Raw genomic sequence first — 18,855 nt, 5'->3', positions numbered from 1 at the left:
CTGATCTCGTGGTGGGGATATGGGTGTGTACTATGTGTAAAAATTCATCAAACTGAATATGTCAAATGGTGATGCTGCTTTGGAAAACAGTTTGGCAGTTCCTCAAAAATGGAACATGGAGGCCGGGCATGGTGGCTCACGCCTGTAATCCTAGAACTTTGGGAGGCCGAGGTGGGTGGATCACCTGAGGTCAGGAGTTCGAGACCAGCCTGGCCAACAGGGTGAAACCCCGTCTCTACTAAAAATACGAAAATTAGCCAGGCATGGTGGTGAGCACCTGTAATTCCAGTTACTTGGGAAGCTGAGGCAGGAGAATCACTGGAAACCGGGAGGTGGAGGCTGCAGTGAGCTGAGATCAAGCCACTGCACTCCAGCCTGGGCAACAATGCCAGACTCCATCACAAAAAAAAAAAAAAAAGGAGGGGTAATCTATAGACTAAAACAGACTAAAAAGTTATATCAGCCAGTTTCAACATCTGCATCTCATTTGTACCCTGATTCAAATTCTTTTTTTTTTTCTTTTTTTTTTTTGAGACAGAGTTTCACTCTTGTTGCCCAGGCTGGAGTGCAATGGCGCCATCTCGGCTTATTGCAACCTCTGCCTTCCGCATTCAAGTGATTCTCCTGCCTCAGCCTCCCAAGTAACTGGGATTAGAGGCACTTACCACCACGCTCGGCTAATTTTTGTATTTTTAGTAGAGATGGGGTTTCACCCTGTTGGCCAGGCTGGTCTCGAACTCCTGGCCTCAGGTGATCCACCTGCCTTGGCCTCACAAAGTGCTGGGATTACAGGCATGAGCCACTGTGCCTGGCTCAAATTCTTTTTAATAATTCACACAGGACAGTTTTGAGACAATTGGGAAATTTAAATTCTAGGAATTATTGCTAGTTTTGCTGTGCAGTAGAATGGTGGTTATGATACCCAAGAAGTTCTTTTCGAGTGATCTGCTAAAACATTCACAGATAAAATAGTATGATATCTGGTATTTGACTGAAAATAATAGAAGATGGAGTGAACTGATGGGTGTGGGGATGGGGCTGGGTTAGCCATTGCTGGGGCAGGAGAGTGGGTAGGTTTGTAGTAGTTCATGATACTATCCTGTCTACTTTTGTGTATGTTCGAGTCTCCAAAGTTAATAAAGCTAAAACAAAGATATATGTAGATCAAAAAATATATATGATGTATAACAAAGTATTTCTCCAGAGAAACAAATATAAACAAAATGGAACAGATTGAGAATCCATAATTATGTAAGAACAAGATCTTTCTCATCTCAGCCAGTTTTTCCATAACTAGGTTTTTTGGCAATGTGTGTTTCACAAGCTGGGACTCTCAACTCCTAATCCAGAAAATTAAGCAGAAACTTACGGATTACTAAAACCCAAGGAGAAAGAGTTGGATGCAGAAAAATTTATGGAAGATTCTGGGTCAGAAATGAGCAAGTGTTCACACCAGAAGGTCCTCTACTGAAGGCATGAGCCAGGCTGCAGACGTGCTGGTGACTGAATTGGATATGAAAATAGCATATCTGTCTGGCATCCTCCTTCCTCACAGAATTGGATGGCAGATCCCTGGTTCTCAGGACCATTGAACATTAAAACCACCTGGGGGCTGGGCACAGTGGCGCACACCTGTGATCCCAGCACTTTGGGAGGCCGAGGCGGGTGGATCGCTTCAACTCAGGAGTTTGAGACCAGCCTGGGCAAGATGGGGAAACTCCATCTCTACAAAACAAACAAACAAACAAACAAACAAAAATCCCACCTGAGGAGCTCTGAAAACATACAGATGCCCAGGCCCATCCTGGACCAATTAAATTGAGATCTCTGCAGGAGGGAGGCCTGGGGTTTCAGTGGTTTCAAATGCTCCTCGGGTGATTCTAACCTGCAGCCAGAGTTGAGACTTGTGGTGTTAGGACAGGCAAGATTGGGATTTAAGCTGGTGTGCCCATATTTAAAAACAGCTGGGTGAACGAGCTGGGAAATGGTGGCAGCCATGGCTGCCAACTCAATGACAAATTGAGTTGATAGGTGAGACACTGGGTGTCACCTTTAATCTGTTTGCTGTGAGTCACCTGAGGTCATTTGGAGCCACTGTGTCCAACCTGAGTCACTTCTCTCTGGGACTCTGGGGTGTGGCTAAGATCCTAGTAGGCCGAAGGTTGGCTGCTTTGGACTGAGCTGTGGGCTTCTATGCTGCAGGCTTTGGCAAGCGCATATCAAGTACAAGCGTAAACAGCTGGTCAGCAGAAGACACAGTCTGGATAAAGCTGGGGAGGGAAAAGTTGTGGAGTGCACGAAGATTGGCCTCCTGCTTCATGCTGGGCTGTGAGTCAACCCAAAGTAACACTCAGCAGCTGAACAGGCAGTGCCAAGCCCAGATTCCATCTCCACAGCAATGAGATTCCTCCCCCAGCATCCGTGTCTAGCGCTGAATAGTGTGACTTTCATCCCTGCCACAGCAGAAAGTCAAACTGGCTAATTGGCAGGGAACAGAGAGATTTAAAGCAAACGCGTCAGGAGCCACTGATCCCCGACGACTGTGGGGAGGGGAGACACGTAGTTTCTAAGCAATCGCGACACGTTATGGGAAACTGTGATTCAAGTTTCCCAAATTCTATTCTCAGGTATTAGCTGTGGCACAGAGCAAGGCCCCCTTCCCTGCAACTTCCTTGCCACTCAGGTCAGTGGGAGGGACAGCTCGAAGCTGGGATGAGTGTTGCTTAACCTTTTGCCTGTCCAACAGGAGCCAATCACTTCCAGGACATCTTGACCCAGAGGGAAGGCACCTGCCCCCAACACAGGGTTTGTGGCTGAGCTGGCCTTGCGTCATGCCCGCCTGCTCCAGGTGTGACTTGCACTTTGACCTTCTCTTTGCCTGAGCCCCACCAGTTTACCTGTTCTGACCACTGACCAGCTCAGCACTGCTCACAGTGCCCCAGCATTGGGGTCCCTCTTGCTTGGCCTCTTTCAGAAACTTCCCTTCTCAGGCGGCCTTTTCAGGTGTGGCCTGGGACCTCTTCCTCTCTGCCTCTGGCCCCAGAGGTCCTGGCCTCACTTATCTGCTGCCAGAAAATGAGAAGGCAAGGCTCTGTAACCAATCAATCGGCCAGCCGGCCAAGGAAATATTGAAGACTCATAAAGAGCTTTGAGAGAAACGTATTTAGGAAGCGCTATCTGTAGGAGGCGGAGTGCTCTGGGTGTGAGGGGGAGATGCAGGGGCTATGGACTCAGGACTGATTCTTGAAGGAGGTAGGGCTAGGATGAGGTGAGAAGGATGAGCATGATATTAATTTGGTGGTGAGAAGAGGTGGGACAGGGTGGCTGAGTGTGTGGGGACCAGAGAAGAGGCAGGAGTGAGTGTGTGCTGAGAACACTCGTGGGTGGGGTGATACCCCCAAATACTTAACCATGGGCCCTGACCCACCAGAATCTGTGCCAGGTAGGACCCTTAGCTGCTAGGTTGTGGGGACACCTGGCCAGTCCTGGGAAAGGACCAGGAGAATGATGGGCAGGTGGCCATTGGGTCGGAGGTGGGGGCAGCTCAGGGCAGCAGCTGTTTACCAACCAGTATGGAAGTGGTTCAATATTTTATTAACTATAAAGGACCCTAAAGAGTGTGCAGTAACAGAATCCTCACCATGCCCGTGGGATGGGGCAGCGACATGGCCGCACACCCCACCATGAGATGTGAGCTCAGCACTCAGACACTCTGAGGGGATGAGCTGTGTACTTGTCTGCAGGAGGACACAGTCATGAGTCAGAAGCTGCTGTTTTCCTTCCTTGGAAAGGAAGGTACGTTCCAGCATAGTGCAGGGGGCCCCTCAGGCCACCCCAGGCTTAGGGGAAGCTGAGCTGCCTCTATCCTTGCCCAGCCATTCCCAGCTTCCCCCTCTGCGGCCCTGGCCCCACCCGGGCGTGGCTCCCACAGCGGTGTGGGATAGAGAGGCTCTCAGGCTCCCTTGTGAGTCTGACTCCAGTTCCTGTTGGTCTTGTAAAGTCAGAAGAAATCCCAGTGATGACAAGAGTATAAAACAAGACTTGTCAAACTTCATTTTGAGCCAGGAAAATCACAGGATTGTCATTGGGACAGGGGTTGTTGTTGTGACCTCTGTAGTTGGTCTGGCTGCGGCATAGTCGCTCTCGCTGAAAGCCACAAGACTTTGCTGGAAGGAAAGCCTTCCTCCCTCGATATGGAGGGCTCCGAGCTTCACAGGCAACTGCAAGGATCTGGCATGTGTCACACAGCAATGCTTCGACAGGCCAGGAATCCCACCTTCAGGGACCCCCAACAGAAGAAGAATCCCAAGCGCTGACACTGTAGAGCAGAACAAGACGTCAGCTGCAAGCTCAGCATAGCCACTGCAGTGAGAGGTCTTGGTGGAAGCGACAGAGCTGACCTGGCTGACTTGTGCAGGCAATGGACATGGGGAAATATGTGCAGAACTTATCAGTCGGAAGGCTGGAGAACCACATGGGGAAAATGGGCAGGTATCAAGGCGGCTGGCAGCAGGAGATGCAGGCGAGGCCAAGCTGTGGCCAGGCTGCGGTGAGGATACCGTGGCCGGGACTGCTGCCACAGGACACGGGATGCTACTCTCACAGATGGTCTCCTGGCCTAGCTGCCATGGCCAAAAATAAGTTCTCTTCTGTTCCTGCACCCTAGCCTTCAAAGCCCCACTGGGCTGGGCAGGATAGGAAGGCTGTGACCTCTGCAGGGGTGGGGGACAAGAGGGACACCTGGTTCCTTCCATTCCTTCCATTTCCAGAGGGGCTGATGGATTCCTGCCAAGAGTCACCGGGGAATCCTCCCAAATAGAATGGATGCTGGAAGCTGGACCGCCAAAACAAACAGAACAATAGCAACAAATGCCCATTATATATTGGGGAAGCAATTGTGTCGATGGAAACAATAGAATGAGCTAGTTTTGTCTTTAAACCTAGGAAATAAGGCCAGGCATGGTGGCTCATGCCTGTAATCCCAGCACTATAGGGGGCTGAGGAGGGTGGATCACTTGAGGTCAGGAGTTCGAGACCAGGCTGGCCAACATGGTGAAACCCGGTCTCCACTAAAAATACAAAAATTAGCCAGGTGTGGTGGTGCACACCTGTAATCCCAGCTACTCAGAAGGCTGAGGCAGGAGAATCGCTTGAACCCGGGAGGCAGAGGTTGCAGTGAGTTGAGATCACGCCATTGCATTCCAGCCTGGGCGACAGAGAAAGACTCCATCTCAAAACGAAAACAAAAACAAAAAACACCAAAAAAACAAATAAATCTAGGAAATAGATGAATAACATCACCTCCCAGGTGAATAAGAGAGCAAAAGACTCTGTGGGTTCGTCCTGTCATTCCTCAGGGGAACCATTTCCAAATGAGACATGTACACAGGCAATACCTGCAGGGCGAGCTGCATTCTACATAGACATTCAAAACTGTCTCAATTCAAAACCGTCTCGATTCAGAGGAGTGCAGCTCCTATCTCATGCAGACAGAGAGGGTGGGGTGACTGCATCAGAGGTCTGGTCAGGACTTGAGAGATGCAGTGAAATTTGATTGTGGCTGGTGGATGAAGTAAGGTTTGATAGAAATAGAATGGCCCATGCATGTCCTCTGGGGACCCACGGACACCCTGAAATTGTATGCAAAATGTTGCGTGTGTGTTCATGTACTTTTTCTGGAACAAGGTGACAGCCTTTATTGAATCCTCAAACAAAAACAAGCACTGCTCTAGAATAATATTTCCTAAACACACTCATCACCCGACACCCCAAGGCTTGACAAGATGCTCTAAAATATCCATTTCTGTCCTCATCCGTTCACGTGCAGCATTTAATCCCACTTCCCAGCCTTCTGCCCTCTTCTCCTGTCTCCTCTCCAGGCTTAACACGCCAGCCCCAGATGCTCCTCCTTGCCACCCAGGGCCTGAGTCATACATCCATCTGCTGAGCTAAATATCTCTACTTGGATGTTTAAAAGGCACCTCAGCCTGAATTCATTCCAACTAGAACTCTTGATTCACACCCCCACGGAAAAACCCCATTCCTCCCCCGGGCTCATCTAGCTCAGTTCATGGCATTCCTCTTTCTGTAAAGCCGGGGAAGTGTGCAGTGGTGAAGTGCTGGGTCCAAATTCCAGCTTTTCCATTTGCTAATGGTGGGACTTTATGCAAACTGATTCAACTCTCTGGGCCTCGATTGCCTCTTCTGTAAAATGTGGGAAGAACTAATGCCTAATTCATAGGAGTGTTATGAAATCTAGACAGGTTAAACTATGTGAAGGGTTTAGAGGAGCGCCTGGCTAACCGTATTAGCCACTGTCATTCTTATTCTTCCAGTTACTCAGGACAAATCCTAAGAATGATGCTTATTTCTCTCTTTTCCTCATGCACCACACCCAAGCTCATCAGCAATTCCTGTCCATTCCACCTTCAGATACAGATCACAAATCTGACCTCCTCTCCCCATCTCTATTGCTACCCGACTCGCCTGGGCCGCATAGTCACTTGTGGTGGTCTCCTAACTGCTCCCCTTGTGTCTACCATGGCCATCATCCCCACACCAGCTCTCCAGGTGGCAGCCAGAGTGATCTTACAAAACCGTAGGTCAGGTCATTGCCCCCTGTCAGACTCAAGCCCATCACAGCCCTTGCTATGCTGACAGGCCCATCCCACCCCAGCCCGCTCCCCCCACCACCTGTCCGCCTCCGCCACCTCGCCTGTGCCTTCTGCACGCCTCTCCCACCACTCCCCCTCCCTCCCTTTACTCTGGCCACTCTGAATGTCACTGGTCCTCCTTGAGCCCTCCTGAGCCCTCTGCCCAGAGTAATGCCAGAGTGGAGGCCACAGCTGAAGGCAGAGGCTGTTGGCCTGGGGTGGAGAGGGGAGATTCCTCTGGGTGGAAGGTGACATTGGGCAGCCTTGGATGAAGTGAATACCTGGTGTGGGGAAGCAAAAATAAATAGAGAAACAAACGGATTAATTTTGCTTCTTTCCAGGGACTTGATTTTCTACAAGTGCTGCTCCAAGAGGCTTCTACACCCCCGCAGGGAGGCAAGCACCGTTTTGAGGTGGCCGGGCTGGCGAGGGGGTGCAGACCCCAGCCAGCTGGAGGGGCTCTGCCCTGATGGCGTTCCCACTCCCACCTCATTCGCAGGGCGCCGGGGAGGGCTGCAGGTGTTCTATTCCCACCCGGCTTGCAGCGCAAGGAGGGGAATCGCCTGACACCTTCCCCTTCTCCTCTGCCCCGCTTCCTTTCTCTGCTCCCACAGGTGGAAGTCAACAGCGGAAACAACCCTTCACTGTATGGAGGGCTGGGAGAGAGGGGCCAAGAGGGCCCCGGGAGAGCCACCGGGCGGCAGGCAGGGGGCGGGGCAGTCTCCCTTCCGGCTTCAGGGACCGAAGGGTGAATGGCAAGGGGAGCTCAGGGAATGAACGAGTGCTCCCGACTAATGTTTAACCCACGACTCCGAGACTCCGACTGGTCACAGTCCTGCAGACCTCCAGGTCCTGCACAGGCGACGCAGCACTCCACTGGCCCGGAATGCGCACCCCGGGGGAAATGGAAAGTGCCATTGAAATGTCAGATGTCACCGTCTTCATCAGCACTCTTGGAATTTTGGCCAAAGTGGCTTCTTCTTTTGCTGAGACTTGACTCACTCCCGGCAGAGGGATGATAGCGGCCTTGCCCCGAGCGTTTATCCGGCTGCAGGCGTCATTCTTGGTCGCCTGTGTGTCCAGAGCCCCAGCGCAGGAAGGGAGCGCAATTCCCACCGCGTCCGCTGGGTGGCGCTAGCGCCGCGCCGTGTCCCGGGATGAGGGGAAACCGCGCTGCCCAGTCAGTGCCCCGACGCCCCCGCGCCCCCGCCCGGCCCCGCGCGCTGCAGCCACCGCCTCTTCTCGGCTTCCTCTTGCTTTCCAGTAACTCTCCTCCTGGGGAAAAGGCTTTTCACGGAGCAGGCTCGGAGCCTACGGGGCTGGCCTCGGACTGGATGGGGGTAAGGACGGGTGGCGGCGCTCGCGCCGAGCGAACGGAGGGCTCAGGCGGCCGGTGATCAGGGACGGGCTGCGGCCGCCGTCTGGGGTGAGAGGCCCACCCAGAGCTCTGGGCCAGGGCTCGCGGCTCTCGTGCAGATGCTGGGCGGGGAGGTGTGGGGAGGGGGCTTCCCAGGCGGGGCAACCGGAGGGGAATGGGGTGTGCAGGGGGGAGGGGAGGCGTGGAGCGCCCGGCCTGCAGGCACTGGGCGGCGCTCTCCAGCCTCCTCTTCTCCTGCCGGGTGCCTGGTGGCTTGGCCTCCCCTCCAGAGCTTCGCATATCCTGGCGGGAGCCGGCGCTCTCTCCATACTTAGGACTTGACCCTTATTCCACACCCGGGCAGGGAATCATTTGCCCAATCCGAATTTGATTTTCTGTTTGTGAGAGGAGAAACTGGTGACAGTGTCGCATGGACACTGTCGGGGAAGCCGAGACGTAGACCTGGAAGCCTGTACCAGAGGCCTTGTGGACAGCTTTGGAGCATGCATCTTAAGGCACACCACCGGTTTCTGCTGCTTTGGCACAGCCACGCAGCACCTAGGATGCTTCTCTGCACGCAGCAGAGGCCTAATCCGTGCACCCTCTGACGGTGTTGGAGGGAGCTGGGGAGCAACATCAGATTAATAGCCCCTGGGCTATTTGTATGACGTGCAGATTTCACCCTCTCATTCTTAAAGGGTGAAAGGCTGCAATTCAGAAAGGCGAGGATGGGGCCCAGGAATCTGCAATCTGCGTGGGTTTTTGTTTTTTTTTTTTTTATGGAGTCTTGCTCTGTCGCTCAGGTTGGGGTGCAGTGGCGCGATCTGTGCTCACCGCAACCTCTGTCTTCCAGGTTCAAGCGATTATCCTGCCTCAGCCTTCTGAGTAGCTGGGACTACAGGTGCATGACACCACACCTGGCTAATTTTTGTATTTTTAGTAGAGATGGGGTTTCACCATGTTGGCCAGGCTGGTCTTGAACTCCTGACCTCAAGTGATACGCCCACCTTGGCCTCCCAACGTGCTGGGATTACAGGCATGAGCCACCGCGCCTGGCCAGAGTTTGCATTTTGTTGTTGTCGTTTGTTCGTTTGAGACGGAGTCGCGCTCTGTGGCCCAGGCTGGAGTGCAGTGGCGCCATCTCGGCTCACTGCAACCTCTGCTTCCCAGGTTCAAGCGATTCTCCTGCCTCAATCTCCCAAGTAGCGGGGATTAACAGGCGTGCCACCACCATGCCTGGCTAATTTTTTTATTCTTAGTAGAGACAGGGTTTCTCACGTTGGGCAGGCTGGTCTCAAGCTCCTGATCTGCCCGCCTTGGCCTCCCAGAGTGCTGGGATTACAGGTGTGAGCCACCGCGCCTGGCCTGTTTTGTTTTCTTAAATCCAGAAGTTCTGATTCAAGCCTAAACCTGCCACTTCCATTCCCAATCCTCTGAGCTTCATGAGCTCCAGATACAGGGCTGTTAATCACAATTTCTTTAATTCTTTGTATCTCTTGTGGAATTAGAGGAGTAGATGTTCTTTCTTTTTGGGAAAAACATTAGAAAATGCCTACATGTCTTTATTGAAAGAACTTAAAAACAATGTATTTCTCTAGGGTTTATTTTCCCTCACGGCTCTCAACCTTCTCAAAATATAAGGTTGGCGGATTAATTATACTGAAAGTCTTCAGTTGGATATTTTATTATCGTATTTTTAAAGTCGTGTTTTGTAATTGCCCTGATAATGTAAGGAATGATATTTGTGAGGGTGAGTCAACAACACCTTCCCTGTTGGTGTCTGCCCTCTAATAACCCCACGGGCTGGATCCCCAGCACCTGGAAGGAATCATCATGGAACGTTAATAAGGAGGAAGGCTGGTGCTGGCGCCCGGAACACTTCAGAGACAGAAAGCAGTGACTAGGCCAGACAGGCCCGTTGTTTTTGCGCTTTGAGAGAGAAGTGAGAAATGGAAAATAGTCTCTTTATCTTCTCAGCAAATATAGCCTATGCTCAGAATTTCTCCGACTTCCCATCTCTGAGATGCCGGATGCCCAGTTCCATGGAATCATGGCAAGCGAGAAACTGTCGTTCATAAGAGTTCAAGAAAATGAATATTCTCTCAACTCTGTGAGGGCCAGTGGGTTCCAGGCGAGATGAGACAACTTGGTGAGCGTCGTAACTGAGCTCCCAATGCATTTAGAAGCCTCTGGATGGCCGGGGGGTGCATTCCAGCTGTGCTGGAAAAATTATATTTTAAAGTTAAATCTGGTAGTGTTTTTTCCAATATTGAATAGGCCTCAGGAAAGAGATAATACATTTCCTTCTTTGTTCAGAGGGTGCTCAACTTGCTGGAGTCATCTCTGCTATGGCTTTATTTGCCAACAACAGAGAACTTGCTCTGCAGCAGCCCCAGGCTCTCTGGGGACCCCACAGGCTATGCAGATCCCCCACCCCAGAACCACAGAAGGAGACGGAGCAGAAGCACACCCCGTCTTCCAGGCCCAGGACAGCTGCTGAGCTCCAGGACACGGACTCTTGAAGGTTGATTTTGACTACTTACTAAGCTCCAGCTGAACCAGTTCCACTTCTTTAACCTTCCCATGATCCCTGTGAGGGGTCTGTGGTATTGCTATTTGCAAGTAAAGAAAGTGAGATTGAGGGAGGCTGAAAGACTTGGCCCCAAGTCACAATGCCCTGCTGAATGTGGTGCTGCCTCCTGGATATCCTGGGTGCTTCAACATCAACAGCTCTTGGCAAGTGAGTGGGCCACGAAGGATGGACGAGGGACATGGGGGAGCAAGCCCAGCTGCACAGTTCCAGCTCTTTCCGCCACATCACAGCTTCTGCAGTTGGGAAGCCTGAACAGTGATCTTCAGTTTGTTCGTCAAAGGGCCAAGAAATCTGTGTCCTCACCTTCTCTGCTTCAATTCTGGTGCTGCTTAAGCCGATTATCATTTCATGCCCTAAACCAAAAAATAAATTCTACAAACATCAACATTACATAGGACAGGATCTGGCCCACAGGTAAGAAAAGCACCTACAAGAGAGCTGCATGGAGCTGTGGGTGCATTTCCTGTTACCGCCAGGGCATCCCAGAATGCTGACAAAGAGAAAACTAAGACCTTCCCACTCTGATTTGTTACATGTCATAACACCAAGCAAGTGACAGAGGGGACAATTATGGGGCCCAGAGGAAGGTGCCTGTATCATGTAGACAAAATCCAAAGCAGCTTGTTTCAGACAAAACATTTTGCTTTGGAAACTTTTGAAACTTCCATGGCCATTGAATATAGCAGAGATGATCTAAAAATTTTAGAAGCGGTTGAGGTACCCGTGGTAGAGGCAAGGCATGGGAGTGGTGATCCTTAAGGGGCTTGTCTTTAGTTTGAGGGCCACACCCAGAGGAGGTGGGCAGAAAACTGAGGTGTCCCCAGAGCAGCTTTCCAGACAAAAAAAATAAAAAATGACCAAGAAAATACCTGATATAATTGACAATGCCATGAAATGAAAAGTTTATCATAAATTCTAATAAAAACTACAATGGGCTGGGCTCAGTGGCTCATCCCTGTAATGGCAGCAGTTTGGGAGGAGGAGGCCGGAGGATTGCTTGAGGCCAGGAGTTTGACACCAGCCTGAGGAACAAAGTGAGACCCTATCTGTATTTTAAAAATATACTTTAAAAAACAGCAGATGGATATCCCTACTGCATTTGAGACCTGGTTTCGGTTCGACCTCCTCTAGGGAAGCTCACAAGCAACACTAGAATCTCAGCTCTCTCTGTTCGCTGATGTCATCTGAGATTTTTCTTTTTTTTTTTTTTGGCAATGGAGTCTCGCTGCGATGCCCAGGCTGGAGTCTAATGGTATGATCTCAGCTCACTACAACCTCCGCTTCCCTGGATCAAGCAATTCTCCTACCTCAGCCTCCTGAGTAGCTGGGACTACAGGCGCGTGCCACCATGCCCAGCTAATTTTTGTATTTTTAGTAGAGACCAGGTCTCACCCTATTGGCCAGGCTGGTCTTGAATTCCTGACCTCAAATGATCCACCCACCTCGGCCTCCCAAAGTGCTGGGATTATAGGCGTGAGCCACCACACCCAGCCCATCTGAGGTTTTTCTAATGTAGAGAATATACCATAGTGTTTTAAATAACCTACCCTCTTACATTTGACTGCACTCCCTTCTTCAACACACAGATTGGGGGCAGGAGCTGCTTTTTCAATGAGAAGAATGAACAGACCTAGTGGGCGTTGCCTTTAGACCCAGGTAAGAGGAATCTCAGCCTTGGGACATTACTTTCAAGGGCCAAGCCCATAGGCCATCCTTCTAGAACATTCTTTGGGTAGCTAGGGCTTCATAAGTCACTTACTGGGTTTGTCCTCCTTGAGTGGACTGTGTTGTCAGTGTGCACACCTGTATTTCCATGGAATGGTATCTTAGTCCTGCTGCTATAACAGAATACCTGAGACTGAAAAATGTATAAACAATAGACATTTATTTCTCACAGTTCTGGAGGCTGGGAAATCCAAGATCAAGGCACCAGCTGGTTTGGTGTCTGGCGAGGGCTGCTCTCTGCTTCCAAAATGGTGCCTTGGGGCTGGGCGTGATGGCTCATACCTATAATCCCAGCACTTTGGGAGGCCAAGGCGGGCAGATCACCTGAGGTCAGGAGGTTAAGACCAGCCTGGCCAACATGGTGAAAACCCCATCCCTACTAAAAATACAAAAAATTAGCCAGGCATGGTGATGCATGCCTGTAATTCCAGCTACTTGGGAGGCTGAGGCAAGAGAATTGCTTGAACCCAGGAGGCAGAATTTGCAGTGAGCCGAGATTGCACCACTGCACTCCAGCCTGAGTGATAGAGTGAGACTCTGTCTCAAAAGACAAACAAACAAAAAACCAAAATGGTGCCTCATTGCTGGATCTTCCAAAAGGGATGAACGTATGTTCTTGAATGACAGAAAAGACAGAAGGGCAGAAAGTGTCCAAACTCACTCCATCAATCCCTTTTATAAGGTGCTAATCACTCCCTAAACACCCCATCTCTTATTACTGTTGCACTGGGGATTCAGTTTCAGCATGAGTTTTGGAGGGATACAGACATTCAAACCACAGCATTGTGCACACTCCTTTTTCTATGGAATGGCCAAGGTGCAGCTATTTGCAGAGGCCCTGACAGAGCTCCGCTGTGGAGCTGGGGTGTCCACATGCCTGTATGGAAGAACTTTCATGGCACCGGAGCCTGGTGGGAAGAGAAGTGGGCTGGGCTATAGACTGGGCACCAGGGACTATCACCTCGTGCCACCACATTTAGTGTAGAGTTCCAGAGAGGCCACAAATTCTTCATTTGAACTGGACTCCCCAGCCTCATATTCCTCTGCAGGATGTAAAAAGGTAATGCCAGCAGACGTTGGCAGTGCTGGAGACGCCTGGTGGGCAGAGGTTACCTGGCTGGAGTGGCAGGTGTGAGGAGATGCCTCCCAGCATAAGGAATGTGGGCTTCTGTTGGATCTCTTGTTCCAGGCCTCACACATGTTCAAGGCAGCCTGGGTATGTCTTGGCCCGTTCAATCCCTCAAAGCCCTGTTTAATTCTCATCTTGCTGTCACCTATGTGGTGCCAAGAAACAAGTCACCAAAATAATGAAATGCCTACCTAAGCTTAAAAACAAAACCATGAGGTCTTTCTAAATAAATTATGAAAAAAGTGCAAACTGCAGGTCCCTGTAATGATTTCAAAGACTCCGTTCCAACAATGCATTAATTTAAAAAGGGAGTATAAGGCAAAGGGGGGTGATTAGAAGAGGAAGGCAGCTGACATCAAACTGAATATACCAAGTTTCCTCCTCAAAAACGAGTGTGCATTATTTGTGGTGACCATTCTTGGTATTGTTCTATTGCGTAACACACAGCATAGCATCATTCTTTTAGATGTCATTCATTTAATATATGGGCAAATGTACATGGTTAGGCTAGACTGGAGCGCTTGTCTACACTGCTTAAAAGAAAAGATTTACTAAAAAAATTCAAAGGACAAACGAAAGTGCAAAGGGAATGTTAGGTTTAATTAAGAAATCAGCTCTTTAAAGGGCTTAACCAGAATAATTGTTGGTATGCAAGTGGGGTTGTGAATTATAAATGAATCATTCATTCTTTGAAGAATGATCTCTTCTTGGAAAAGGATCTCTTCTTGGAAAGACTTGGGGAGCATTTTAAGTTGTTGAAGGCCAGGTGTGGTGGCTCATGCCTGTAATTGCAGCACTTTGGGAGGCCAAGGTGGGTGGATTACCTGAGGTCAGGAGTTCGAGACCAGCCTGGCCAACATGGTGAAACCCTGTCTCTACTAAAAATACAAAAATTAGCTGGGCATGGTGGCGTGCACCTGTAATCCCAACTGCTTAGGAGGCTGAGGCAGGAGAATCGCTTGAACCTGGGAGGCAGGGGTTGCAGTGAGCCATGATCTTGCCACTGCCCTTTAGCCTAGGTGGCAGATACTAATAATTACTGAGTCATTTTAAGCCGGTAACATTTGTTAGGTGTTTATTACATGCTAGTTCCTCAGTTCCAAGTATTTAGTCTTCACCACAGGCCTAGGATTATGACCATTTTATAGAGGAGGAAAATGAAGGCCTCCAAGTGCCTTGCCTGAATTACCTAGCTAAATGCTAGGAAAGCAAAGACAAGTACAACAGGCTGTCTGCCTTTAAGAAGTTTACTACCTAGTATTTTTTAATGTAAATTCTCTAATAAGTTCAGGCCAGCTTCCTCTTCCAGCTCATCTGAATTTGGTGAATTTCAATAAAATAAAACAATACGAAAAATGTTTCTACGCAATTAACTGTTGTCATGTATTATAATAGGAATGAGGGGGAAAGCCGTCTTATGGACTATTGAGTCCACACTTGAGAATCAATTGCCTGAAGAACATTCTTATTTCCAGATTGTAGCATGGTCTTTTTATGCCTGAACAATGACAAAAAGAGTGATGATTTTGTGACAAAATCTCAGGGACGCTATTAACAAGTTGTCATTTCTAATTCATGTGGAAATGCTATTTTATTTATCAGAGAATTGTAGCAGTGGTGTTCATTTAATTAAGAATCTGATGTTGCGGAAGGGCAATTGAGTGAAATTTATAATATTGTAGACAGACATGTATGCAAACACAAAAGAAAATTGGTTAAGGATCTAAGTGCCAGCTTATTTTCCTTTGAACAGCCCATTTTTACATGATTTGTGAGCTGTTTCATAAAGGAATCATATAAGTATATTTTATCCTTTTAAAGATATTTTACGGTAAACTCATCTAACTAGTAATTGTACAAGGCTCATAAATAGTCAAAAAGAAAAGTGCCTGTAACTTTTGACAATATTGAAGGTGACTATCTCTGTATTAGAAGGCAGTTTAGGATCTAGTAGCTTTCCCAACTGCAAGTAATGGCATATCCTAATTTATATGAACAACATCATAAAACCAATAAGGTAAAGAAAATAGGTTTGAATGAGAAAGTATTCTGAGAAAGGTGGGGAATGGGCGTCAGATATGGATTGGAAGGAGACAAGAGATTGGAAAGGTGACAGAAGAGAGCCCCCACTGGTGGTGGCTACTGCCTGCACCTTCACCAGGAAGTGTTGCTCACCTGTCCAAGCCACAAGTTCTGGTCATGTCGTAGATCCAAGTGCCTCCAGGTGGATGTGCCACTTCCAAGGCCCAGCCTTCCTAAGCCACCTCACCTTAAGGTCTGGATACATTTGTTCACAGTATGCACTTTTTGAGTGCTAATTATGTGCCAGGCACTGGGCTAGGTCCTGGGGACACACCCATGAACAAGGAGAGCAGGTTCCTGGCCTCTTGCAGCTGACATTCTAGTCAGAGGAGACAGTCTGTAAACACATAGATAAATAATTGAAAGAGTTGCACATGGTGATTTGCGCTGAGAAAATAAAGCAAGGTAAAGAGATTTAAGTGTGAGAGAAGAAAAGGGGCTGTTTAAAGAGGTGGTTAGGGAAGGCCTCTCTGAGGTCAGGACATCTGAGCAGCGAAGGAGCCAGCGATGGGAAGCACCGGGGGCGGGGGGAGGACACTCCAGACGGAGCAAGTACAAAGGCCCTGGGGCAGGAAGGACCCTGATGTGCTGGATGAGGAGCAAGAGGGTGCCAGTATCGCTGAGCTGGAGAAGAGGAAGAAAAGTGGGAGAGGAAGATGAAGAAGTCACAGAGGTCAGGCCATGTGGGCCTTTTAGGCATGGCCAAATGCTTGGATTCTCTTCCAAGGAGAATGGGAAGTCATTGGAAGATCTTAAGTAGGGACATGATAAGACTGATTTATACTTTCCAATTATTACTGTGACTACTCTGTGGGGACCAGATTATAGGAAGATGATAATAAGGTGAGTGAAAAGAGTGGCCAGTCGTGGCATCCGCCTCCTTCCACAGAGATGAGTACAGGCTGAAGTCTTGTCCGTAAGATGCTTCTGTGGAAGTTACAGGGAGCTGACCCTGGCCTTGGAACTAACTGTGGTGGGATCAGAGAGGGGGGAAGCAGAGATGGTGCAAGCTTTGGCCCAAAGATCAGAAGCAGAAAGGACTCTGTGCCTCTGGCAAAAGGACAACTCCATGTTTTCTGTGCAAACATCCAAGTTACCATTTCCCCAGGCGACATTGCAGCTGTGGGGCCTGTGAACAGGACAACAGCTAACCATTCTGAGTTTAAAAAAATCAAGGACAGTACCCTCATGTTTATAATATAGGGGGCAAAGCAAAATTCATTGACAAGCATTTCCTTTAAAATACAGGGAAGGAAGATTCCATTGTCTACAAATTCTAATGGAAATTAATAAAGATGAGCAAATATCACAAACGTTGTCTTTATTCTGTGGTGTATTCTATGTGGTGTCCTGGTTATATGAGTATTTACAGAAGTTTTTCTAGCTTCTCTGTTGTCTCAACTCCCAACTGTCTGTTTTTCCCCATAAGGGTTTAAGTTCCTCAACCACGAATTGTCCTGCCACTGAAGTTTGCAGCCTAATCCCGTGCAGGGGACAGAGGGGAATTGTTTGGTTTGGAATGACTGGAAATCAGGGTGCCTGCTTGGGGAGGGGGTTGATGAATCTAAAACGACAGGTAGGGGTTAGCTATGGAGGGGAGAAAGCCTTCGTTTTAAAGTGGTGAGGTCCTGGTGTCCCTTGGCAGGCATTGCTACCCTTTTGCGCTGGTCTTCACCTTCTCCAGCCAGACATCCCAACACACAGAGTCCTCAGGGGGCCAGAGTCACCCTGTGTGGAAGTGGGAGAAATGCTCTCCTACAGGGGCCTCTAAAAAGTGCTGCTGCATGTGAGTGCATGGGCGTGCGTGAGTGCATTAAGCAATGTTTAGTGCAATCGTACATCCAGATTTTACTTACAACTCCCTCTGTCCTTAGGCATAGTAAATTAGGGCCAGGTATCTGTTTGGCTCTATTAACCAAGGGCCAAGTTAATGCCAAGCACTGGCCTTTCCTGGGGCTGATCCTCCTCATGAGGTCCAGCCCGCCCTGTCTCTTAAGACAAGTTCTTTCTCAGGTCAGGCAGCATCTCCGGCTCTCAGTAAAGAGACTTTGGGTGGCTCAATCCCACCAGTTCGTCTGGCACATCTAGACACACGAACCCCTCCCATCCCCACCCCAGCTACCTAAAGCAAGGGGGTGATATGAGCCAATCTGTGTTTACATAAAATTAGATGGCAGCCAAGGAGAGAATGATTAGCCTGTAGCAGAATCTCCTAGACAGCTGGTTGGAGGTAAAGGTTCCTGTGCCCTACCTGGAAATTCTCATTCACTAGGCCAGGGCAGGGCCTGAGAATTTGCATTTTAAGCATGTGTACTTGCCCCCTCACCTCATGATTCTGACAGTTGGCAGACCTTATCAAACACTGGACTAGAGAAAAGCTAAGCTGGTGGCCAGATCAGTATGGAGCTTGGATTGTGGGTGAGAGTTGGCAAAGGCCTGACTGAAGCAGGCGCCACCATAGAGAGGAAGAGAAGCTGGATTCCAAGGAGAGAACAGGGAGCAAGGACGGGCCCTGGCTGGGTGGGGAGAAAAGGAGGAGGGCAGGGAAGAGGCTGCCGCCAGGGCGGCCTCCTGACCAGCACCTGCTTTTCTGGGAGCTGGCATCCACGGGATCTGCAGCTCTTCACACATGTAGGGGAGAAGTCCTGGGCTCCCTCTCCTCCTGCTGGCGCCAGCTGGCCCTGCTCACCTGATAGCAGCTCTCAGCCTGGGGACAAGCCAGGGCCACTCCCTGGGAATGCTCAGGTTATAGATGCACCCTAGTCCCAAACACAGCCTCTCCATGGCCCCAGCTGATAAAGTTACCAAATGTCAGGTGTGACAGATTTTCCTGGAGGAGGACAGAGAGTGGAAATGATGGCTGATCCCAAAGGGTTGCTTTTTAAACCCCAAACCCATTTAGTGGTAACTACACCTGACATTTCCAGAGCCCTCCCATTTAGGGAATTTAAAAATGCCTGGACTCCACATGGACATTTTTCTTCTTCTTCTTGCGGGTTTTTTGTTTGTTTTGTTTTGTTTTGTTTTGTTTTGTTTTTGGATACAGAATCTCACTGTCACTCCGTCACCCAGGCTGGAGTGCAGTGGTGTGATCACGGATCACTGCAGCCTCAACCTTCCAGGCTCAAGTGGAGGTCTTCCCGAGTAGCTAGGACTACAGGCACACACCACCACTCCTGGCTAATTTTTGTATTTTTTGTGGAGATGGGGTTTCACCATGTTGTCCTGGCTGTTCTTGAACTCCTGGGCTCAAGCGATGCTCACACCTGTAATCTTAGCACTTTGGGAGTGCTAGGAGACTTTGCCCAGGAGACAG

The 18,855-nt window shown here is 49.3% G+C and overlaps 1 protein-coding gene across 8 annotated transcripts in view; it reads left to right on the top strand.

Annotated features, from left to right (window-relative positions):
* TEX35 (testis expressed 35) overlaps positions 1–13,993 on the top strand; it is a 36,183-nt gene extending 22,190 nt beyond the window's left edge. For 2 of the 8 annotated variants that reach the window (XR_010157090.1, XR_010157072.1), the window contains exons 12-14: positions 6,995–7,993; positions 12,190–12,259; positions 13,378–13,704. The gene's annotated coding sequence lies outside the window, so the exon portion shown is untranslated. Of the gene's footprint in view, positions 1–6,994; positions 7,994–9,608; positions 11,018–12,189 lie in introns of those variants that run through there. The other 6 variants (XR_010157080.1, XR_010157070.1, XR_010157086.1 and 3 more) reach the window with 5 other exon arrangements.
* Positions 13,994–18,855: the final 4,862 nt, after the last annotated feature.

This window comes from Pan troglodytes, chromosome 1 (assembly GCF_028858775.2).
Source record: "Pan troglodytes isolate AG18354 chromosome 1, NHGRI_mPanTro3-v2.0_pri, whole genome shotgun sequence".
Taxonomy (NCBI): domain Eukaryota; kingdom Metazoa; phylum Chordata; class Mammalia; order Primates; family Hominidae; genus Pan; species Pan troglodytes.
This window is presented reverse-complemented; position numbering and strand designations above follow the sequence as displayed.